This window comes from Myxocyprinus asiaticus, chromosome 14 (genome assembly GCF_019703515.2).
Source record: "Myxocyprinus asiaticus isolate MX2 ecotype Aquarium Trade chromosome 14, UBuf_Myxa_2, whole genome shotgun sequence".
In the NCBI taxonomy this organism is placed as follows: domain Eukaryota; kingdom Metazoa; phylum Chordata; class Actinopteri; order Cypriniformes; family Catostomidae; genus Myxocyprinus; species Myxocyprinus asiaticus.
The window spans coordinates 14,861,240-14,882,748 of record NC_059357.1 but is presented as its reverse complement, the minus strand read 5'-3'; the positions used below and the strand labels follow the sequence as shown (position 1 = coordinate 14,882,748).

The 21,509-nt window shown below is 38.4% G+C and overlaps 1 protein-coding gene across 1 annotated transcript in view; it reads right to left on the bottom strand.

Annotated features, from left to right (window-relative positions):
- LOC127452371 (signal transducer and activator of transcription 3) overlaps positions 1 to 16,585 on the bottom strand; it is a 64,820-nt gene extending 48,235 nt beyond the window's left edge. The window contains exon 1 of the mRNA XM_051717802.1: positions 16,350 to 16,585. The gene's annotated coding sequence lies outside the window, so the exon portion shown is untranslated. The remainder of the gene's footprint in view (positions 1 to 16,349) is intronic.
- Between the last annotated feature and the right edge of the window lie 4,924 nt (positions 16,586 to 21,509).

Genomic DNA, 21,509 nt, shown 5'->3' with positions numbered 1-21,509 from the left:
CAACGAGAGTGCTTCTGTATTTACTTATTTGGTATTTTTGTATAATTCCCTCATACTTTACAATCTACATCACCTGAAGCTGTTTGAAAGTTTAGAGCTGTGTTTTCTTCCTCTCCTCAGTCAGGCGCGAGCTGCATTGCTGTTCTCGTGCACCATCATTAGTTTCATATGATCTTATGTTACGTTAAATGAGATCAAACGGCTATTCAACGACGAAAATTTTTGTCGACTAATTTTTATTGTCAACGTTGTTGATAACGTCGACTAATCGTTTCAGCCCTAAATATGTGCGCAACCAATGCAACATAAACAGAACTGTGTTTTTGTATTTAATCATGCTACATAGTTACTTATTGGAAAAAATGGCTTGTTACCTGAAATATTTACAACACTATTTTGAAAATACCTGAACTACTGTCACACTACTAAAAAAGTAGTTAAGTTAGTAGTAGCATCACTTATTTTAGTTAATTACTCCCCAACACTGAGAAGTATAATGGGCTTAAAGTTAAAAGGGAGTCAGTTAAAGCATGGAGGATGTTTATATGCAAACAAAAATAAAAGACTTCTGTTCTTGTTAAAACTAAAGAATGCACACAAATCCAACCTTTGGCATCATTAACTTGTGGTGTAGGTGTATATGTGGAATAAAGTGAATTTTTTATCTATGGAAAACAACTTCCTGTTACACAACTTCCAGATCAACCACTATTGCAGAGGTCGAAGGAAGGAGAAAATTTAACTTGGCTATGACACAAACTACCTTTGTGGAAATTTGCCCTTCTCTGCTGAACGGGTAGCCACTTGCTTATGTTGTAACAACATTTTGGACCTCAGAGGTAGTGACACTCACGGAAGAGGCCTACCATCAGTCGGAGAAAAAAAAAAAAAAACGCAGACGTAATCAGACATGGCTGTGACCTTCACCTCCTTTCCATTCTTGCGAAGGCTGAGGAAGGACTGATGTGGTTCTGCTTTGTCTATCACCTCCTACCTCCTCCTATGGCACACTCAATCATATTTAAGGGGTATCTGTGAAGGGATGCATATGTCTAGTTTTACGTTTACATGTTATTTCCGGCAATTTTCTGTTGTTTGACAAATTCCGATCTGCATTTACTGTAAAACCACCACACAGGATAAGCTGTATATAAGTGTTTCAAAGCCAGATTTATTTAAGAAACATTAGTGATAAGCTGCTGTGATTAAAAAAACAAAACTTTATTTGCATAAAGTTATGATATTACACCTTCGTTGTCATGACGACACTGTTAAACTCAGTAATCTAGCCCTTTCCATTGTGTGTAAATCACTTGCATATGTGACCAGATTTTGCGCTGTGCGACTAAAAATGTCTGTTGTAAGACACTGGCTAGTAAAGTGCAGATTTCAAACACCAGTGATTGAGATCCTTTTTAGAGATTCTCTCTGTCCTTTCAATGTGTGTTGTGTTGCATGAGAAGGCATTCTAAAGTAAATTGGCACTATTTGGCCCATTTGCCCATTATTTATTAGCCCAGATTTTCAGTTGCCGCTAGTTAACGGTAGTCGACTCCAGTCCGAGTTGACAGATTTTACAAAAAAAAAAAAAAAAACAAATCACACAGTATATGATGGGTACCAACTAGTGTTGTCAAGGTACCAGTGAAATGTCACGGTTCTCGATACCAATTTTGGTACCACAGCATAAATATGCTAATATGACAATGTGCTATTGAACATACCTGTTTAGCCTATTTAAAGTTACATTTCAATGTAAATAATAAATTAAAAGAAATGTATGATCAAGGATGCATTGCTTAAGTGTTTTTAAGTAGCACCCTACTGAAATCTGTTTTATTCTTTACCAAATCATGCTTTCCTTTTTGTTATTATTATTATTTTCCAGAACTCCATGTTTTAGAGTTTAATTTAATTTCATCATCAAAAAGATGTCTAATCAATTAATTCTTAAAACTTTTAAATGTGAAAATAGAACTTTTCAACATGTCATTGCAATTTTATGCCAAACTTGTTGTTGGATGAGAGCAGACGCTTTTTTCTTGAAACCCTCTCAAACAACTTGTTGTGATGTAGGTGACGTCTGTTTGTAGTTTTGGAGACTTTCTGACCCCAAGACCAAACTAACAGCTGTCTGTGTGCTTGTAGATATATTACTTAATTATTATTATTATTATTATTATTACAGTGAACATTAAATTTTACTATACAGTTGTAATACATTTCTGTCACAATTTCAGGGCTCTAGCTTATATTTTGAAACGTGCTTTTATTATGACGTTTATTTTTTGCTGGAATCTTCGCTTTCCAGACAAACAGTGTGCGACACAGCCCAGTGTGATCACTGAAGACTTTTAAGTCACGTCTGAAATCTCATCTCTTTACACTGGCCTTTGAGTCTGACAAATGAAATGTAGGACACAGTTTTGAAGTGTTTGTATTTTAGATTACTGGTGTTTGTGTATGTGGTCATTTTGAAATGTTACATTTTATTACTGTGAAGCACTTTGGCAACTCTGTTGTTTTAAATGCAATATAAATAAAGCTGAGCTGAGATTAAAGTGCAAATGCTGTGATATTAATTATATATTTTACATGTGCTGCATGGTTCACAGTCGATAAGTGCTCTGCTCTTTCTGTCATCTCATACAACATGAATGATTCTCAATATCTGTGGAGTTTTTAGTGTTTGAGCAGTCGGATTTATACAAAGTACGCAGCTCGTCCACATTAAGCGGTTTAATGAATCACACTAGGACATGTCACGATTTTAATTTGATTAATTGTCCATTTCAGTGTAAGGTGTAACAGAGCACATGTTCAAAATAAGCGTGTGAGCATTTTAAAGCTGTCGTGTCAGCAATACTGCGTGCTGTAGCATTGTTATAGGAGAAGCCAGTATTTCAACTTAGCATGTTTCCTAATTCTCTAATGACATACTATGGTCATTTTATGATTTAGTACAGTAAAAATATTACATATAGCACCTTTAAAATGCACTTGATTTTCATATACACTATTTGGGCGTTATTATTTTTTTGTACATTTTGCTCACTCTGATTTTGAACAATCATTAGGCTGGAAAAATTCTAACTAATCTAGTAACACAGTTTCCATGTGAGTTTGTGATCGGATTGGAGCAGATCAACTTGACAATCGTTTGGTGTGTGATGCCCAGTTTTTAAAAGATTTAAAAAGTTGTGTAGTGTAATCCAGCCTTTACGCTGCATTTAACGTGGTCAACTCCGACTTTAGTTCAACTTTGCCACAGACTGTTTTCACAAAATTTTCTCACGCCTGTTGGATGTCTGTTGGAAGGTAAAACAGTTGCAAAACTCAAAAGCTTGTAGATTTGAATTTGAGAACTTGAGCAATAAATATTTGTATTTAAGATACTTAAGTAATGGATCTGGGAGTAATCTCCCTTTATTTTCAAAACAATAGTCTAATTATTATTGCCAAGACAGTTCATATCACAAGTCTTTTAGTGGGCTTTCACACTGGCAATTTAGTCTGAATCAATGTATGGTTCACATGACAAATTGGTAAGATAAAAACTTTTTCGTACCGGGGAGTGGACCATGGTACCGAATCTGAGACTATACGAGAGAGAGAGAGAGAGAGAGAGAGAGAGAGAGAAAGGAAGATCTGAAATATTGGTTCTTTATTGTCTAAAAGCAGCAGCAGGGGAAAAAAACAGGTGTTTCGGCCCAAGGCCTTCCTCAGTGTATCACTGAACCTGAGACTACCTGTAGGAAGTGGTCTAAGTTTGGTTGCAATGGAACTGTGCCACAGTTCGCATGAGTGAGAAAACTCAACCTGTACTAGGGTCTGCACTAGTTCAGGAAGTAAAATAACATGATGACATCATAAATTGCATAAAAAAACAAGTGAGCGTGCAATGTACACTCACTGAGAACTTATATTAAGGACACTATGGTCCTATTAAAGTGCCAGATATGGTCTTCTGCTGTTGAAGCCCATCCTCCTCGTGGTTCAACGTGTTGTGCATTCTGAGATACTATTCTGCTCACTTCAATTGTACGGTGAGTGGTTATCTGAGTTACCGTAGCCTTTCTGTCAGCTCGAACCACTCTCATCAACAAGGCGGTTCTGTCCGCAAAATTGCCGCTCACTGGATGTTTTTTGTTTTTGGCACCAACAATCACAGTTGAAATCACTGAGATCACATTTTTTCCCTATTGTGATGGTTGATGTGAACATTAACTGAAGCTTCTGACCTGTATCTGCATGATTTTATTCAGTGCACTGCTGCCACACAAATGGCTAATTAGATAATTGCTTGAATAATTAGTTGTACAGGTCTTCCTAATAAAGCGCTCACGCTCAATGAGTGTAAGCAGGGCTGAAAAATGCATTGCTCGCAACCAGCCGTCTCCTCAGAAAAGAAAATGGACCCTTTTCACAGACCTGTTTTGACGCGTTTTTGCCTTCTTTAACAAATGTAGCAAACTTTTTTATATTTACAATTTTAAAAATATTTAGTGTAAAAAATCAGTTACCACAGCTGCGATGAGGCTTCTAACACAGCTGCTGAGCCTGTTTCTCTCTTCTTACTACTGTTATCCAGTGCTCTATATTTGTATCTTCTTTTGCAAAGCTGTGAAAGCATAATCGTTGATTTTTTCTTTTGCTGTTGGAGCAAAGGGGTAAGCAAACATTACATTTGCTGTGGTCCCCCATTCACCGCCATTCAAGTTTATCCAACTATGACGACTTCCTTTTGCTGTTGGAGCAAACGGGTAAGCAAAAATTAAATTTGCTGTGGTCCCCTATTCACCGCCATTAAAGTTTATCCAACTATGACGACTTTTTAAACGCAGACATGTGAAAAGGGTCCATTAGCGAGCAGCAAATACTGTATACTCTCCTTCTGGACATGCACATCTGCTGAATTACGTCATGTGGGACATTCTAAAGCACTTAACATGGAAAACAGTTAACGTGGCTTAATGTACTAAAACTAATTTCTCTCATACGTTTGTCCCTTGTCACAATGACACCATATCCTACAGGGAAAAACAATATTTTTACAGTTAACATTTTCTACCACATTGAAAAATGCTTAACGTGGCTTAATATGCAAATGGCTTATGCGACGCACAGAGGTGCAAGTGTCATTCACTCTGGTTCGCATAATGGCACTAAATGAATAAAAAACACACAAATATAGCAACCCGCACTGTGTTCTCGATCATGTGATGAATTTGTATGGAAAAGCACCAGGATTCCACAAAATCATGAGTGAGTCTGAAACCAGACCAAAGCAGCGTGGGCTGCCGGTAATAATAGCACATGGATTCAAACCGCAGAAAACGTACCCTGTATGAAAACCACCTTAAATTGAAAACAGAATTGGTCAGTCCTAAAGATCAGATCAGAATTTTTTTTTCATCAGCAGTGTGAAGCCTTTGAGTCTCTTTTAACCAGGAGTTATTCGAGGTCTCCTGTAAGTCTGGTTAAAAGCCAGATGCTTTTAGCCCTGGCTCAGGACATTAATAAGTAATATCAGAAACAGCTGACAGCTGCTGCCTTCATTTCAGTGAAACTAACAGGGGTTTCACATCGATGTGTAACACACTAAACCTGTGTAAAGTTTCAATGGTGCTGAAGTCTGCAGCCTTCATGATAATCACAATGAATAGAAAGTATGTCAAACAGATCGTACTGTTTCAAAATGCAAATCCATGTCATATTCTCACTTTGATCCAAGTCAAAACCATAATGGTTGACCTTGACCTCAAAGCCTCTCATTCAACGATGCACAAACATCTGAAAACACCCAAAGAAATAATTTGGACCAACCTACCTTGAATCTTGATCACCAAAATCATAATCTTTTTAAATTTAACATGTTTTAACCAGTGCTATTTCATCTTTAAAATCACACTTCCCACAGTTTGATATTTGACTCTTGAGGTGATAGTTCACCCAAAACTATTTAAACTATTTAAACATGCAGAACACTTTAATTCAGTGTAAAAAAGCACAACAGTGATGTCAGTCTTCATGTGGCAGCACACAGTTCTCCACAGAGGAATTAGATAACAGGGATTTTTTTTTTTACCCCAGCACAAACCAGCCAAAACTTTAAAAATGAGTAAGGATAGCCAGACAGCCATGTGCCAGAATTACTAGCTGATTACTTCTGCGCTTCCAGTTCCTGACAATAAGATCCAAGATGATGCTTCATTGGCACAAATTTCTCAAGTTATAAACATATTCATTAGTGTAGGAAAAATCAGATTTTTTCTCAAATACGATAATCGTATATGTTCACCATGCGTGCGTGTTTATCAATGGATATTTTTTCATGAGGGCATTAAAATATTAACACATTCTTCAAAGAAAATGGCTTAGAAACAAAAGAGGTGGCATATGCAATGTTTATAGCTGCTACAGTTTACAACTGTATCGTTTTTGCCAGACATCCCGTATTTTATCCCAAACGGGACGCGCCTATTATTTTAGAAGGTAGCGAAACGTTCCGTAATGAAGGCTTTGTAACCCATATTGAAGCATAAAAGGGTCAGACAGCAAGACTTTTGAAGAGGATCCCCGTCCTGTATTAAACTGCTCAAAATGCTAAAGCGTCCCTTATCATGCTGTGGTGTCTCGCGCTAGTGTGTATTACCACACCTTAGCGCATCTCTTTGGGTGAGTAAAGCTTAAAAGTTGCACGTATTTTACGACGTGCAGTTGTGCATTAGCCATTGATCTAATATGACAGCTGTTCAGTAAAGAACATTAACCAATAATAGTTACGATGTAAAAAAAAAAAGGAAAAAAAGAAAAAAAAAGTAGCCATTGGATAGAAAAAATAGGCCTGTGATGTAGCCTACAAATAAACCTAATGTATTCTAAACATGATGTGCACACAGAATAAAAGATAGTTTAACCCGTTAAGCAGTCGGCACCTCAGTCATTTTCTAGGCTGCTTACTCAAAAGCATACATTTTGTGATGAGCAAAATTAACACGTCGACATGGTCCGGTAAAAGACGGGACATGACTCACCTGAGACGGCTATCCTGCGCTTGAAAAAGCCTGCACAGTGGAAAAATAACTACAAGCACGCACGGATTTAAAGAAGACTCAAATGTGAAAACATCCATAGGGACTTTCAAACGTTTGGAAATCCGATTCCCGCACTGCTACCGAAGTGATTTCATAACTACGTCGCTGAGTTTGCTTGTCTAGCGAGAGGACATTTTCCTGTGAGTGAGAGAGGGAAGAAGCACGCGCAGCCTGAGGTGAAATGAAACTTTGTATCTGCTCCAGATATCCTCTTTTTAAAATAATATTTGTATTATTAATTCTATTTAAAATATGTAACATTAATATGACAGTAATTTAAGTGCAGCCTCTGTAAAAATATAATGTGTAAAAATGATGATCAGTTTAATAGGGGGAAATATTTACCGACTAGTAATTCCAGTGTCACTAGCAGCATCAGAACCGTTTATTCGACTAGTCTTGCACATCCCTAATCACAACACCTGAAGAAACAACCCGTTGCGTAAAGCTGCACGATTAATCGTTAAAAGATTGCGATCTCGATTCAGACACCCACGCAATCTCATTTCTAAATGACAACGATTCTGCAATGTATATTAACGTTCCCGTAAGGCGGTCAAAGTTAAATGAGAAATTCACTTCAAGTCGCATTTTTAAAATGTTGATCTTTTAAACTTTAAATGGCATCTACGAAACAGAGCTACTGCATGATATGCTGAATAAACTAAAAGACAACGGCCAAAGACGTTTGTCCAGCACAGTGCTTTACAAACTGCAGGGTGCAGCCACGGAGTGTGACAGAATCTCTGCTCAATTAAATATTTTAATAGCCAACGACCGATGCTTAAAAAAATACCGGCATTACCCAGATCTGACTAAATTCGCTACCCGTGAGCTGTTTGATTACAGCCGGCTGCTTTCCAACGCTCACATGCGTGTGTCTGCACTTGTGTCTTGTGATGAATGAAGGGCTCCTGCATGAGATTCTGCGCTGCTTTTAATCAAAATACCCCTCTTTAGGCGATATTAATGTAAACCCAGCTGTTAATTAATTACGAGAGCATAAACAGACGGGATTAAATCTGTCTTGATGAGATATTAAAGCAAACACAGACGATAATGTAAGCAGACGGGACAAATTCTTCAAAATGTTAGATCTGTGTGATGTCTAAATGTATATAAGCTGCATGCTGTCTGTTATAGTCATTTAGGCTTACTGCATCAAGTCAATATTAATGTATATCTAATAATCACACAATAAAGAGTGTCAAATATTTAAGTACTTTCATTTTGCATTAAATTACTTTTTTAAAGTTTTTATACTATATTTTTTTTTAATGTTTAATTACTGTTGCTGAAAAATTGAAAGCAGTGTTTACTCTGTTCTCTATTTAATTACTGTCTCTTGAATAATTCCTTTACAAGCTTGAAGCAAGTTTTACAAGAGACACTGAGGTCACATAGTTTTAATTTAAATTATTAATATATATATTTTTATTCGTAAAATAAGTGTTTTATTGCATATTTGCCAACCAGTGCAAAACTAAGCTGACATAAAACTGTTAATGAAGCTTTTTTCAGCTCGTTTGGCTTTTTACTTAGCATGAGAGAAACCTGCTAAATCGTTTCATTTATTTTTTGATGCACTTTTTTTGACAGAATTATTATTTATTTATTTATTTTGCAATAATAACAAGGTGCTGTTTAGTTTGTAATGTATTTGTTGCACCCTCTTGTGGACTGAGGACATTTTAAATTTATATATTTGATTTACAACTTTATTGCATTTTTGCATAGAGCACATTTTGTCAGAACCTCTAGTACATTACGTTACTATGTTTAGTACCCTTATGTCCAGGTTTTGTAAAACACATAAGCATTTTTTTCTTCAGAATCGTGAGAGAATCGTGATCTTTATTCTAAGCGAAAAAGTTGTGATTCTCAATTTATACAGAATCGTTCAGCTCCACCGTCACGCACAACGAATGACAGAAAAAACACATGAAATCCGATCTGACCGTTCAGACTGAGACGCATTAAGAAAAATCAGATTTTAATCGGATTCCAAACAACCTACGAATGTGGTTTGGATCAGGCTTGTAAAAATCAGATTTTTTGTGTTTTTGTCCTGTTCAGACTACAAAAACCTAAACAGATTAGAGTCAGATTGGCCAAAAAAATCAAATTTTTTTCTGCCTGTGTGAACAAAGCCTCAGTTTTAATCACTTTAGGCTTTGAGCAAAGGTATCAGACTTGGAGAGCATCCATCATGTCTATGGTCCTGTTTACACCTGGTATTAAGATGCGTCTCAGGTGATCTGATCACATGTGGTCAGGTGAGACACATCGCTGTTTAAACCTGGTCGCTTACATGCGTCTCCTTTGACCACTTGTGATCGGATTTCGAGAGGAGGGTCTTTTGATTTCATGAAGACATACATTAATCTCTATGTCAGTGTGTTACTGCATGTTAATAAACGGCGAAAAAGTCAGAAAAGACAAAGGAAGCGCGAAAAACGCCGTAACCTGCCAAGTTTAAACTCTTGTTTTAGCGCAGCAGTTGATTGACAGGTGAAGGGTGGTGCTTCACTGCTGCCGGGACGCATTCAGGACGGATTAGCATTTACACCTCAAATGTGATCTGGTCACATGCGTTTTTGTCCACATACTTATGTTTTTTTTGTGGTCCGATCACAAAACGTTTTAGACCCCGTTTAGACCTGAATTTAGCGCTGATCACATGTGATCGGCTCACCCGAAACACATTAATACCAGGTGGAAAAGGGGTCTGTGATCCGAACACAAAACGTTTTAGTCCCCATTTAGACCTGTATTTAGCACTAACCAACTGTGATCGAATCAACCAAAACACATTAATACCAGGTGGAAAACTGACAGGCTGAACTACTGCTGAAGACATGGCTACTCACATTCAAAAAATTAAAAGATAGAAAACAACAACAATACAAACACAAAAGCATACACAAACAAAAACATATGTGGAGTTACTGTGGAACATTTATAACAGCCAAGCACGGCTAACTTCCATGTTTTTGTCAAGGACCATTTCCTCCTTCATGAAATAGACTTCAAAGGTTCAACTGTTGTGGTTGGCAGACTCTTGCAAAAGTGCAACAAAAACTGCCATAAAACAATGATGTTGTTAACTGTGCCATGTTTGGATCCTCTTATTGGAATAAAAGCCAGGAAATCTCTTAAAGGAATGGCACCCAAAAATAATTCACCTAAAAGCTATTGTATGACTTGCAATAGCGCACAAGTTGTATGGATCATTTTTATGATAATTTTAAGGTGCTTTTGAAGTTTGAAAGCTCCGGCCCGTATTCATTGCAACTGCATGAAAAAGAGTGACCAGTACATTCTTTAAAATGTCTCTTTTTTTACTGTTCAACAAAGATAGAAAGTCATTGAGGCTTGGAACGACATGACTTAACAATTTTAATTTTTGGGTGAACTATTCCTTTAATGCATGTAGAATGTTATACTGGATGCACATCCTTTTATATTTCCACAGCAATACAGCATACATATGACAATGTAATGCCTTTCATAAGATCAGTTCAATCGGTGATAACGTTGTGAGTCATGAACAGTGTTGGGTAAGTTACTCTAAAAAAGTAATTAATTACTAACTACTAATTACATCTTCTACAGTGTAATTAGATTACTGTATTAATTACTGTCTGAAAAGTAATTGCATTACTTATTTCTAATTACTTTATCAACCTCAACCAGATGAACAATACAAGGATAGACATGAAACTGTTATTTTAATTCTTTCAAATAAATCATATAAAATCACACAAATTATTCTTGAACTGGCCAAAGAATTTAAGGGGGCAGCATTAAATTAAAAAACATAAATGTTATGAGAGTGGAGTGTTGAGATCCTTTGAAAATATGGTTCAACATTTTGGGATTCCCAGGTCTCAATTCTTTAGGTATTTACAGCTGCGCCACCTGCTCTGTACTATTTTTGGGAGTAGCATACACCCCTCTAAAGTGGCAGATACTCTGGGAGTGGTGATTACTGCTTTTGGAAATGGTCATGAGGCATCAGTGTATTACTCCCTGTTAATTCAGAGTCTGGGGGACAGAGCTTCAACTTCTCACAAGAGATTATGGGAGAAAGATTTAAACTTGGTATTGGAGGAGGGAGTGTGGGCTAGGATTCTAAAAACATTAAGTCTACATCTTGAGATGAAAGGGTGCGCCTTATGCAATTTAAGAATTTACATTGATTCTATTGGACCCCCTCTAGATTGTATAGACACCCACACCTGCTGGCGATTCAAATCAGAAGATGGGGACACAACCCATGTTTTTTGGTGGTGTGTTAAGATCCAAGAATTTTTGTTAAGGGCTCAGAGTTTTATGTGTGATGTATTGGACACTCACATTTCATTTTGCCCCAGACTCTGTATTTTAGGCAATGGGGTGGTCATTAATATAGGGGATAGATACATAAAACGTTGGGTCCTAGCCGGAGTTATGATCAGCAGACGGATCATTCTTAGTGGATGGAAGTCGGCTGGAGCGCCCTCATTTCAGGAGTGGTGCACAGAGGTGGGCGGGGTGGCGGCATTCGAGGAGGTGACATGTAGACGGCTGAGAAATTTGAATATGTTTTAAAGGAAGTGGGGTAGATATTTGGCCTTTTAAGTGTTTAATTTTATATAATTTGATTCCATATTTTCTGTTATGTTCACTTAATTTGTTGAAGGGAATCAATAAAATTGTTAATACAATTTTAAATTCACTATCGTTTTATATAGAATTGTTCCATAGCCTATACAGTATTTAACGCAATTACATCAGAAGTAACTGTAACTAAATTACTGAAAAATGAATAGTAATCCCTTACTTTACTTTTTTAAGGAAAAAGTAATTTAATTACTGTAATTAATTACTTAGTAATGCATTGCACCCAACACTGATCATGAAGAACCCAGTAAAACTATATGTTGTCTGATGTTGTGGTCTGAGTCCCTGGAAAAAGAACACAACGCCTTTCTCTGAAGTGCATTATAAGTGAGAAGATAGAGGAACTCATTGCCTGACACCACCGAAGGTTGGTGTGTCTACTTGACTCATGTTTTATTGACACAGACTTTTAACCCATCTCTCACACATACATAGGTGATCATTTAGAGGTTACTACAAAAATTTGAATTAAATGTATCTTGCCATAAAATCTAATGTCTTCTGAAAAACTAGTTCTTTTATGGGCCTTGAGTAAAAATAGCATGATTCCTGGAATTGAATTTATTCAAATGAAAAACAAAAGAGGAAATGGATGAGCTGGACTGGAGAGTGAAAGCTGATGCGTGTCATTTGTTTTGTTTTGTTAACTTAAAATACATTCTCCTATTCCAGTTTAATATGCAGAGAAAACACTATGTAAGCCATTTGCAGGTTGATTTCCCAAAAAAGTGTAAACACTGTTGCTCTGTGCCACTTTCAAACATGGATCTGTTTGTTGGAGCAGCCCGGTCAGCTCAACACAGCAACATTGGCTCAACCAATGGCTGTTTGTTTGACCAATGGCACAGAGAGGGTGTATTCAGAAATCTGTTTGCACTTCCATTCAGTAACGCTAGTGTTGCAGAAATTGCAAACAGATGGAACAGTGCATACGAGACGCTTGATAAATTTCTGAAGCAACAACTGCATTATTTAAACTGCTTTACTATCACCTGTGCAGGTGAGGAGAGAAGCTGACAGCTGCACTCTCATAGAAGCAGATATATCTCTCATCCTGGACCAACAAATTCCAGTTGTGGTTAAAAATGTAAATGAATAGCATGGCATAGATTAATTTTAAATAATAATTAAATACTATTAAATCATTTACAATGCTTAAAAAAAAATATATATATATATATATATATATAAATCAGTTGAAGTAACAGTATTCAGTGTGTTTTGATGGAGAACCAATCATTTTTTTTTCTTGTGATTTTAAGAGATTTCTTATAAGGTTCTAAAGAAAGAAACTGAAAAACTGAGATACTCTTTTAAAATATAGAACCATTTATTTAATCTTGTGGATGTTCCATGTTTTGTTCACAGCTCATACTGAATGTAAAAGGCCAGTTTATGTAATGTGACTCGTTCTGATTTTTTAAAACAGCTGTTAAATAAAAAGCTGAAAGGGAAAAAATACATTTTGAAAAACTGAAAAAAGAAAGAAATTGAAGGACAAGATGCATCGTGATGCATCGAGAATCGTTTTATAATCGAATCGTTACCCTTTGAATCGTAATCGAATCGTGAGGCCAGTGAAGATTCACACCTCTAGTACTCCAAGTACTTCAACTAGGTCCTTTCCCACTGCAGGTACTAAAGCCCATTTTAGGTACTTTTCCTCAGGACTAGTACTTCTCTTCGCATTTGCACCTAAGGAACTATAGTTCCTCGGAACCTTTATACCACTGAGAAAGGAGAGGTTTCCACAGCCGCCATTAGTAAACAACTAACTGCTAGCCTGCTACTGCCTCATGACAGCAGGCCCTTTCCCACCAACAGTCCTGGTACTTTTCCGAGGAACAGAACACCAGAGGAGACTTTTCCCCTACTGCATTTGCATTGTTACCACTGTAGTGACGTCATCTAATATCGACCATTTTTCTTCTGATGTGGTTGGAATGTGCGATTCAATAACAACTACAACAACGAAATCAACAACACTGACAGAGGACGCCGGGATTGGAGCTACACTTTTGTTAGGGCTGTTTTACACGAGCTTTGGCTGCATCTGAAAACGTAGGCAGCTGCCTAATCAAGTTAATGGTTTAAACGACAGCATTTTTAGATGAATGGAACTCTTAAGGAAACTGGTCTCTGAACAGTTTCAAAAGCACCTTATTTTATCCTACCCCAAAGGCAGCATTTTCCCGTTTTTGGACGCAGTCTGTGTCTTCAGATTACAGTTTTAACTGTGCGAAAAGTCATGTGTGTGGTGCTCCGTGCTGCTGCAGCCAGAGTGAGAGAGAAGACGAGGCAGTGAAAGCGGCCTTTAACCACGCAGCACATGCTGAACTCAGCGAACAATACTAACGATTATTTTGATAATCAATTAATCTAACGATTACACTGTGTAACAATTTGTATTTTATTTTTTGGTTCCTGGGTAGTAAGTGTTATTTCCTAATTGCTTTATGCCTCAAAAGTATAGAAAATAGCTATTATTCCCCACAAACTTTACTTTTGTGACCAGGACAGTGATATTTTGAAATGTACCTATTTCCAATGAGAAAACAGGCGAATTTGTGTCTTTTCGTTCACATAAAGTCAGAAAAAAACAACCTATGAATCCAAATTAACATGTATTTATACTAAAGTAATACAAAATGACTACAAAAGATTTAGAAGTGAGTAAGTGCGTTCAAAGTCCAGTATATCCTGATGGAAGCGCTCGCCTTGCTCCTCCGAGTACGCTCCCATGTTTTCCTTGAATTTATCAAGATGAGCATCAAGGATATGTACTTTGAGGGACATCCTACAGCCCATTGTGCCGTAGTTCTTCACCAGAGTTAGGGTTAGGGTATGGTTTAGAGGTAGGGGTTGGTGTAGAGTGTCTATGGGACTCAACAGTATAATATTACTTTCTAAAAACAAATCTAACGTTTCTAATTAGGGGCATTGTGTGACGTTGTTATAGGCTATACATGTAATAACGGCTGTGTCTCGTTTCGAAGGCTGTGTGCTTGGTAGGACACGTCCTTTGAAGGATGCAGTATACCGAGTGTCCTCCTTTAAACAAGCCTCGTTTAAACGAGACGGTCTTCGTAGGACAAACGGAAACGGAACATAACATGGTTGCTATGACAGCACGCCACTATAACAAGCGCGAGCGCTTTGAGTGAGAAGGGAACAAAGTCCCTTTGGAAGGGAATGCATGAGGTAAATTTAGGAGAGTTATAATGATGTAAAGAGAAAAGAAAATAGATTTTACAGGTGTACTTTTAGTCTAATACTTTATTTTAATTATATATTAATATAATTACACATATTATATACTCTGCACCCATCTACTGAGGTACTTCAACTTGGGAATTAACATTACTTGCGTTTGAACATCATATTTACGGGCAAATTGGCGTCATTTATTTTTTAGACATTTCCGTTGAAGCAAAGAATTGTGGGTTGTGATTGCCCACGAAGGATACACCTCATGTATCCTCCAAATTCCCGTGAAAGAAGGTCACATTCGAAGAGTCCTACTCGAGTTTTCTGAAACGAGACAGCCTCGATGACGTATGCATCCTTCCAAACGAGACACAACCAACATCTGTATAGCTAGACATATGTAAATTCAACAGTCATACAAAGTCAATTCGGGTTCATACAATACGATTGAATTAATTACGTCTTAAAAACTCCCTGAAACGACATCAAAGGCAGAACCGAAAATGCGGGTGACCGACGAGAATCAGAGAGAACGAGATGCCGCCGCTCTCCATCTCACACCAGGATTTCCTCGGCCATATACTGGAAGAAATGACGTCATGGGGGAGAGGTGGGGAATACCCCTGGAGACGGCGCGTGTGAAAAAAAAAAAAAACAGAATCTTCAACCAGCTATAATTGATACAAGTTACACTGGAAGAAATCCACATGCACGAGAGCTGCGAGATCAGGATAAGAGGCTACTTATTGTGTTTTGGAGAAGTGGGCGTGTTCTACTGAATGCAACAATTGTGAGCAGGACAATCAAAAGTAAGAGAGACAGAAAGAGAAATAGAGAGAGATGAGAGGAAGGATGGATGGCTCCAATAAATGTGACAAAACACGACAAAATGGCACGTACACATCTAGCCCACTCTTGTATATTCAGAGGTTTTCAAAAAAGCAAAAAAAAAAAAAGCAATGTAAGAAAAAAGGTGAGAAAAAGAAAACATTTTTACATATTAAAATATACATTTCATTCAAGAAGGTTAGACTCTATGTGAACTCTTATTTAGCCACGTTTCTTGATTGGTTAATAGACTAAAACTGATTAAACAGTTATGTGTGTAACTATTGTGTAACTACTACGGTCTTGGCGAGATACATTCTTACAGTTTCATGTAACAGCTCACATGAAACAATGTGTACATTCATTTCCGTCACCGCAGCATCGCGTTCTCAGAAATCTATCTAGCGACTGTACATCAGCACACAACTCGAGTTAAAGCAGCAAACTCGATTCTGGCACAGAAACGGACTTATTTTCACAGGAAAACATTCACAGAACTGCGTCAAAGTCTTCACTGCCTTTAAAAGAGAGAGACGTGGCTGGACAACTTACCCCTCTGTGTGTCGCTCGAGGTTTCTGAGAAAATGTGTTGATCTCTCTCGCGCCGAAAAAAAAGCGTAGTCAAAACGTTGTTGACTTGAGGGAGATGACACTAACGACCGTTTAAGCGATTTCACGCTATTCTAAAACGCTCTTTTCCAACTTTATTCCAGTACGAGCACGCAAGCTACAGTAGTCTGCGTTAAAATGGGCTGCACATTTCCAGCTTGTCTGTGATTGACAGGTCTTTGACGTTCTCGTGAGCGAGATGAGGAATTTGTCCAATCACTGATCGCGAAGAAGGCTAAGGAGGCGGGTCAAAGACCTAGAGAGCTCGAGAGCGCCTGTGTTTATGGCCCTTGTTCGCTAGGCTGTTCCGGCTGCTCTTTCCTCCCTCGGAATGCTCAGTACAAACCTAACACGGCGGAGGGGGAGAGCGAGTTGCTAGAACAGCGCGGCTGGAAGTCATCTGAATTACTGGCAGTGTTTACGTCATCCCAACTTTAATTCAGTGGATGTGGACGATGTACTGTCGTGATGTTTGTCCCTAATCATTAATAATGCTTTCTCGAACACGATGTACGAGTTTATTATTGAAGTTTGACACTGAAATAGTACACAGAGCGGCATGCAGAGGTGTCTCAAAAATAAACGACCTCAAAGTCTTTCCAAGTTAATTGTATGCTATGAAAACAAATAAATAATTATGGCTCGTTGAATAACAATATGTATAATAATGACAGTTATTTTCATCAACTAAGGTCATCATTAGAAACATTATATTTTAAGACAATATTGATATATAATATTGATTTGCAGATAATTATCAATGTGATCATGTGCTCTGCAAACCATAGGCTCCTGAACTTCTTGGTTGAACTTGTGTTTTGTAGATAGTGTCTGAATTTAATTCATGATAATAGTTTTTTCTCACTCACACATTTTGGATTAATCTTGTCTCTGGTTTATTCATAATAAGTATGATGCTACATTATGTGCAAACATCATTGCCTGACACAAATATTTTAAATAATTAGGCCCTTTCCCCTCATTTCCTTGAAATATCAAAACTGGGTGAAATAGGGCCAGAGCTCCATCTGTTTGTGTTTAGGTACGTCCAAGAAAACGTAAGGGGATTTTTCCACTGTTTAGTAGTCATGGTCTAATATGCTTTCATATCTGGTCTTTCAGTGCTCTCTCTCTAATGCCAAACACACTCATGTTGAGAAAACACCTGGTGCTGTGTCAAGAAATGATTCTGGAAATTACATTTCACACATTAATACTGGTATGAAAGTCCAACGCAAATGCATCTACCTTAAAGTGAAAGGATGTTTGTGGCAGGGCAGAGGGCGGGGCCGGGTCATGATTTCACACACCCGGCCCCTAATTAGGCTGATGAAGCCTGAGAGGGATAAAGGCAACCGGAGACGTCAGTGCGACAGAGAGAGAGAGAGTTACGGGCAGCTGCCCGACACCTGTGTGTTTGTCTTTTTGGTTCAGTTCTTGATTAAAATATTATTTATATTATCAAGCCGGTTCTTGCCTCCTCCTTTTCATGGAATGTGTTACACTGGTGCCAAAACCCGGGAAGGAGGAGGGATGTGCCGTATTAGAGTCCTTGCCACTACCATCCACCCCAGCCATGTCCATCCGCTGGGGGACGAAGGAGTCTGGCCGCCTGAGAGCAGAGGAACAGCCGCTGACCGCGAGGGTAGAAGGAGCTCCTGGCCCACCGCCTGGAGCGGGAGGACCGCTGCCAGGGGCGGGGGAGACCCCTTCCGTCCACCGGAACACGTCGGGGTGTTCCGTCCGCCAGGGGCCGGAGGACTGCCTCTGATCCGCCTGGAGAGGCACGGCTGTTGTCCGCTAGAGGGTGGAGGAGTGGCTGAGGACCAGGCTATGGCGTATCGGAGAACCAGTGAGTAATTATTTTTTTCTCTCTCTCTCCTCTCTCTTTCTCCCGCTGCCGCGCCACGTTGGCCTTTATCTCTCTTTTAAATATTATTATTGTGTTTTTAGTTGGTACCAGCACTGTTACAGTGTGTAGGTACCGCGTTTTTGTTGTTGTTGTTGTTGTTATTGTTTCCCTCCGCTTGTCCCCTCCCTGATCCAGGTAGATGGGGATGACCTGTCGGCAGATGGGGCGGAAGGCACACCCTCCCCCAAGGAAAGAGGGGGAGGGGGATGTACGTCATGCCAGGGGCTCCCCGGCCTGAGAAGGGCAGAGGGTGGGGCCGGGTCGTGATTCCACACACCCGGCCCCTAATTAGGCTGATTAAGCCCGAGAGGGATAAAGGCGACCGGAGACGGCAGTGCGACAGAGAGATTTACAGGCAGCTGCCCGACACCTGTGTGTTTTGTCTTTTTGGTTCATTTCTTGATTAAAATATTATTTGTATTATCAAGCCGGCTCTCGCCTCCTCCTTTCCATGGAGTGTGTTACAATGTTGTGTCTGTTCGCCTTATGCAATGTTCACATAGGCAAGTAACATGCTGTGTTTTGAGCTTTAGACATGATAAAGGGACAATTCACCCTCATTATGTTCCAATGACTTTGTTTCTTCCATGAAACACAAACAATAAGCATAATGACAGCCTCTGTCACCATTTTCTTTCATTGAATAGAAAAAAGATGCAATGAAAGCGAATGGTGACTGACAGATATACTGTGTTCAAACTCATGCACAAGAAATCTGAGACCAAATAGGGTTGAAGTTCAGTGATTATATCACTTACTCAACCTTTATGTAGGAAAAACAAGTATTTGCTGTCATAGTGTTATATTAACCTTTGCAGAAGACCACAATGATTACGGAAGAAAGAACAAGGAAATAAAAAACATTACAAAATGTCATCAGCATAATTTCTCGGATATCAGAACAGGTGTCTTCTTTCAAGAATCATTTAAAACATCCTCAGTATTCCATGTTTGTTCCTCACACCTCTGTTCATACATCTAATGATGGCATCCAAAAATCAGGCATTTATTTATGTATTTATAAATATGTATTTAGGAACAGAAAATGTGTGATCTAAATGTGTTTACACCATGATAAGGAACAGTTGATGAAATTTATTAAGTCATTTTAAAAGTCACACACAGTGCCATTTCTAGCCTTTTGGGTGGCCACTTATACCACCAAGAAACAGCTCTGGTCACACGTTAATAACCAACATAAAGTATGTGTCTCCCACACATTCAATGGTCTTATTTATTCATACAAGGAAAAAATCATGCATATAAGAACCCCTTCAAGTCCCCCTGTTTCTCCCTCCAGATTTGTCCAGGTAGAAAGTTCACATTCATCTGATTGGTAAAAACAGGACAAACATCAGCTCCTTGGGTTCCAGTTGTTTCTTCCTGTGTTTGTGCCTGTGATACAGCTCTCTGCAGAAAAACAACCATATGTTCTCCTGATACTTATGGAAAAAACAGTAACACTTTACAATAAAGTTCCATTCTTTAACATTAGTTAAGGCATTAGGTATCATGAACAACCCATGAAAAATATTTTTGACAGGATTTATTAATATTTATTAAAGGGTTATTTTATTTTTATTTTTTTTATTTTTTTTTAATGGGGGTTAATCCACCGATTTTGGGTAAGAACAGTCTAAAATAAAACTCCTTTTTCACTTTATATCTTGACATTAGCAGTCTCCTTTGAGATAATGCTTTCATGCTTGATTACACTTCCTATAGCTACATCTAACCAGAGATTATTTAGCAGAGATGGGCCACTTCTTCTTAAACGAATGAGAGAAATTGGAACGCTCAACCAAGGAGCTCTGAGCACCCAACGGTCAACGGATATAGAAAGGAAGTCCAGCCTTACAGTTAAAAGAGCCAATCACCTTTTAGTTAGAGACATTGCCTGTTAATCAACTCGAGAACGCACATGCTCATTAGCTATATAAGCCAGGAAAATTCCGTTTTTTTTGCATAATGTGAGGTAAAGAATCACAATTTATGATACAAGTATGTCAGATTTTATTACTGATTTGAAATATTTTATTTTGATCATAATCTTGACCAACTGTTTTTGAGATTTTGGTCTTTCTCCACTCAAGTAGATTGGAGCTGCACTGGCATAACTGGAAATAGTCTCCCGAGAGCGTTCTAAAGATGGCTGACTGTGGACTGACTTGCTAGAAAGACTTTGATCTAGCGCTCTGCCCATGCATTAAGCACTAGTGTAACCGAGCTTGAGATCATGATCGTGCCAAGAGATTGCAATGGCAAGATGTACAGTGAAAAATGAGTTATATTTTGGTCTGTTCTCACCCAAAACCAATTGGATCGCTTCTGAAGATATGGATTTAACCACTGGATTACTTTTTATGTTGACTTTATCTCCTTTTTAGAGCTTCAAAGGTCTGGTCGCCATTCACTTGCATTGTATGGCCCTACAGAGATTAAATTTCTTCTAAAAATCTTTGTTTGTGTTCTGAAGAAGAAAGAAAGTCAAACACATCTTAGATAGCATGAGGGTGAGTAAATGGTGAGAGAATTTTCATTTTTGGGTGAACTATCTATAACAGGGTTCAGGATGGGCAAGGAGGAGGCGGGAACTGGCAGAAGTGTCAACATTCCCTTGGAGGAGGATGCCTCGGTCTCTGCCTCTGTGTCGGGGAAGAAACTCGCCTGGGCTTTGCTTCGCACCACACCAGCTTCAACGGACTCTCTTCGGATTGCTCTTGACTTCCACAGTGCACGCACTCGTCATACTAACACACTCATTCCTTAGCCCACTGACCAGCTATAGCTTTTGACTCTGCTCATCACTGCAGCCAGTGCTGGGTGCGCCTGTCCTTGTTTACAAACGTTGTTGTTAATAAACTCATTGACTGTTTCCCTCTGTGTTTGGGTCCCTTTGTCTCCTCTCACCCCCTGACACAAACAGACCATACATATTATTTAATCACTGATCTGCTTTATCATTTGGAAATCAAAAATTATTTTTTGATGTTCTCTGATATATTGCCAAATCAAACTTTGAGTAAAATAATTTGAATCAATTCATTTTAAAAGCTACATTTGTTGGACATGACATGATCAGTGAGTCATCTATTACATCTGCCTCTTAAATGGTAAAAAGCAGCCTAGACCTGTGTTTACAAAGAAGTAAAGTGAGTTTGTCAATTTATGATGTATGATGGTCATTATTC